Source organism: Penaeus monodon, chromosome 18 (genome assembly GCF_015228065.2).
Source record: "Penaeus monodon isolate SGIC_2016 chromosome 18, NSTDA_Pmon_1, whole genome shotgun sequence".
Classification (NCBI taxonomy): Eukaryota; Metazoa; Arthropoda; class Malacostraca; order Decapoda; family Penaeidae; genus Penaeus; species Penaeus monodon.
The window spans coordinates 1,018,500-1,023,499 of NC_051403.1; positions in this window are offsets into that span (position 1 = coordinate 1,018,500).

The window sequence follows — 5,000 nt, forward strand, 5'->3', positions numbered from 1 at the left end:
TATCTATATATCGATATATTCTAAATTATCTATCTATCTATCTATCTATCATCTATATATATAAAATACATCAATGTACACCCACACACATAAAACACACTACACACATACATACTTGTGTGTGTGTGCATTATGTATATATATAATAATATATAAAATATATATAATATATATATATATATATATAAATGATAAAACATACACACACAAAACACCACGCACAAATATAAATATATATTTTTTATTTGTTTATATATACATATATATGCATTTTATATATATATATATATATATATATATATATATATATATATATTTAAAATATATATATATATCATCATCATCAAGGGGCTAACGCCGACGGGGGCCATGGCCGCATCCACCCTTCGCTTCCAGCCACGAGGATCCCTCGAGGCGAGTCTCCAGGCAGGCACACGGCCATCTCTAATTCCTCGCGACAGGTCTCGTCGAGCTGCCCAAGCCATGATCTCCTAGGACGTCCCACAGGTCTCCCCCCCAGGGTTGTCTCGCAGAGAGACAACCTGATGGGCAGGGTCGTCCATAGGGAGGCGAGTAGGTGGCTATATAGCCGAGTTGGCGATCCCGGATTATGCAAGAAAACAGGTCCCATGCCAGTCTCAGGGTGCAACCCCCGGTTTGGACACGTGGCCCTGACAACTGTACCCGATGATCCGGCGAAGGGACTTGTTACAAAAGGCATCAAGGCGGGGACTCCAAGGCATGGATAGCGTCCAGGTTCGCTTCCTAGAGCAAAACTGGAAGTATCAAGCCTTGAAGACACGCAGCTTGGTCCTTTGCATAGGTACCGACATCTCCAAACGCTCTTGTTGATCGAGTTCATGGCCCCTGTTGCCAGACCAACCCGTCTACTGACTTCCTGGTCTGAAAACCCCAGAGATAGGACTACGCTACCAAGGTATGTAAAAACTTTCTGTGACTTCAACGTCTTCGCCGCAAGCATGGATCGACTGAACGGGTTCCCCTAACGGGCCCCCCAAAGTCCTGAATTTGGTCTTGGTCCAGGAGACCTCTAGGCTTCGCCTCATTGCTAAATGCATCAAGGGGCCGCCACAAGTGACTCCAAGGACTCAGATAGGATGGCACCCTCGTCGGCAAAGTCAAGGTTCCGAGACCTTAATATTGCCTAGTGTTGCTCCGCACTGACTTTGGCTCGTAGCTCTGCCCATTATCCAGTCCATACAAGTGTTGAAAAGTGTGGGTGCAAGGACACAGCCTTGCCTCACCCCTGAATTTAAAAGGGAAGAAGTTCGACATACCCCCACTACACTTTACAGCCACTTTCAGTACCAGTATAGAGGCTTTCTATCAGGCCAATAATCTGTGTCGGAATTCCCCTGAGCCTCAGGGTCCATAGCGATTCCCGATGCACCCAGTCAAACGCCTTCTTGAGGTCGATGTAGGCGCAAGAAACCCACGACCAAACTCACGACGGCGTTCCACAATTACTCGAAGCGCTAGTATACGGTCTATTGTGGGCTTGCCGGAGGGAAATCCAGACTGCTCCCGGTCTCTGGTGCCTCAGTAGGTGGTTGCGGATCCGTTCAGAAGAATGTGGGCGAGAACCTTGCCTGGTATGCTGAGCAGTGTAATGCACGGGGAGTTGCTACAGGTCCATCGATCCCCCTTTCCCTTCCAGAGAGGAATGACCACGCCCCCAGCAGGTCAGGGGGAATGGTACCAGACTGCCAAATGGAGTCAGGACTGTATGCAGGCCCCGAGCCTTTGGTTCACCCACCTAGCCTTTAGCATTTCAGCTGGTATATCACATATGCCTGCAGCTTTCCCACTCTTCAGCTAGGAAATCTCCAGCCCAACCTCGTTAGGGTAGGAGGTTCTCGCTGATGGGTGGGTCGGCACAGGCACTGCGACATCGCTTGCATCCAAGCTAACTGTTGGAGGGTCTACCTGGTACAAAATGTTCAAAAAAACTCAGCCCAACGTTCACGAACCCAACATGATCTGGGGATGATCGTCCATCCCTGATCGGACTGCAGTCATCTGTGAGGAGGGCTTAGGGTTCAGTTTTCTCAGGGCTTGGTAGGCAGGGCGAAGGTTTTACCAAGAAATGGCCTTCAAAAATCCTCAGCAAGATTCCTGATAGACTGTTTCCCTTGTCCCCTCTCAGCAGTGTCCGAGCCCTACGCACCATGGAACGTCGCAAGACTTGATTTCCCATTCAGCCGAGCCCTTTCGACACGCTTTAGTGGGCCCCTAATGTCTCCCGGGAGATGGTATTCTGCCTTGTCCTTGGGCGTACGCCAATGGGACTCCTGAGCTGCTTCGAGTGTTACGCGCTTGAAGGGCTCCCACAGAGCAATGGGTCCCTCAGGTTGCTGGATATATATATATATGTATTATATATATATATATATATTTATATATATGTATATATATATAATATTATATATAATATAATCCTGATGTGGGGTGTTTATGTATAAAGTGTATATATACACATATTTTATCATTATTTTATATTTTTATATATTATTCACACACAGCGCGTATCTTTGCCCTTCCCCTCCCCTCTCTTCCGTTTCCCCTTTTTTCTCCTTCTCCTCCTTTCCCCCTTCTTCACAAACTGTCTCTCCTTTACCCCCCTCCTCCTCCTCCTCCTCCTTCTTCTCCTTCTCCCTCCTTCACTTTTTTCTCTCCGTTCCCCTTTCCCCTTCTCGGTAAATGCAACTACCTTGCAAAAGACGAGATGGAAAATTCGCCTACTTCAAGAATCGCACGCTCATAGTCATGGAGGGAAGGGGTGGAGGATGTATCAGGACACAGACACAAAAAAACACACACACGGAAACAGACACACAAACAAACAACACACAAAAACACACACAGAACATATACAGTTTTTTAATTATAATTGGGTAAAACATACATCTCTCAAAAACGTATCTATTTTAGCAGCCATGGACCTTCCACCATATATGATATGTATATATATATACATGATATATATTTTATGTATAATATACAATGGGGCCGCGGTGGCCCGAATGGTTAGAGGTCGGACTAAAGGGACTGTCACGACGGCAATCTAGTTCGAGATTTTCGAGTCAACCGCCCGCCGCGTTTTTCCTTAGGCAGGAACTTCACTCGATTGCCTGCCTAGCACGGGGGAACCAATCACCCCAAAGTCAATGCCGGGTAAATAGAAATGGTGACTCGTAAAAAAAAAAAAAAAAAAAAAAAAAAAAAAAACCCCGGGCGAAGGCAAGGGCAAACCACCGCTCTAAATTCCCAAAAATATCATGGAAGCACATGTTTCGTCAAGGCTGCGGGGGCAAATGGTTAGAGCGTCGGCCCTAAAAGACTGTCACGACGGCAATCTGATTTTCGAGGTTCAAAGTCACCGACCGCCGCGTGTTTCCCGGGCAAGGAACTTCAACCCGATTGCCTGCCTACCACTGGGTGGCCAAAGCCAGCCCAAGTCAGTGCGTCCCAAAGCCCGGAAAATAAGAGAGATGTTACTAAAAGGTAACACCGGCACTCTCCGTGGAAAGGAACTGGGACCCTACACTACTCACCCCAAAGAAGTCATAAAACGTAAAACTGCAATTGAGTATCATGCTGTACCACGGCGGCTCAGAATAAAACCTAACCTTTTAAATGAATGAAATATATATACATACATATATATGTATATGCATATATATATACATACATATATATATATATATAAATATATATTTATATGTGTGTGTGTCTGTATACATATATATGTACAAATATATATAAGATAGTTAAATAGATATATATGTGTATGGATATATAATATTTTATAGGTTGTGTATATATAAACCTTATATATAAGTTTAATATATAAATGTATATATATTATATATATATATCTATATTATATAAAATATATATATATATATATATTATATGTGTTGTGTTGTGTGTGTGTGTTGTGTGTTTTGTGTGTTGTGTGTGTTGTGCGTGTGTGTGGTGGGGTGGTGTGGTGTGTCGTCTATCTGTCAATATATATATATGGGGAATAGGAGGAAGAGGGGATGGGGGAAATCCTCATCATGATTCCTCCTCTGCCTTCCCTCACCCCATCCCTTTTCCTCTTTCTCAGCTCTCCTCTATATCCTCCTCCTCCATTCCTCCACCTCCTTCTTCCACTTCTATCTCTCCGTTCTCCCTTCCCCTTTTCGGGAAATGGGAACTACCTTGCAGGAAGACGAGAGGGAAAAAAAATTTGCCCACTTCAAGTTATTCAGGGGCGTGGGGGGCGGGGGGTCTGGCATGATAAAGGGGGCCGGGCGGTGTTAGTTCACCCAGGGCACTGTCCCTGCGGATTCCCCGAGAGCTGTATCCCCACACAGATAGAGAGAGGGTGGGGGGAAAAGATTAAGAAAAAGGCAAGGACAAGTATGACACGAGTCATAAGAAATGTGAAGAGAAAAGGTGCAGCACGAAGATGGCGGGTCCCCCTTTGGGGATACGAGGGGGATAGAAGTCTGGTCTCAACTGGGAGTTTGCTCGTCAAACTAGCGCTTGAAGGTAGTTTGCCAGGTCGTGGCCACAGCTGGATGTAAACAAGGTCAGGAATGTCGAAATAACTGTTATCAATGATAGAAGATTATATAAAATCCTTCTGGATGTCTTCATATTGCGCGTTTTAGTATGCAAGATACCTTTCCATAGGTTTCATTCAAATGTGTGTGAAGCAGCCACACTCAGACCAGGGCGAGGGAGATCACCCAAAATTCGTATTTGCGAGCTCGGTTGCCGTGTGTGATCTCTCTCTCTCCTCTCTCTCTCTCTCTCTCTCTCCTCTCGCCCTCTTCTCTCTCCTCTCTCGACTCGTCTCTCTCTCTCTCTCTCTTCTCTCTCTTTTCTTTTTTCTCTCTCTCTCTCTCTCGCTCTCTCTCTCTCTCCTCTCTCTCGCTCCTCCTCTCTCTCCTCTCTCTCTCTCTCACTCTCTCTCTCCTCTTCCTCTC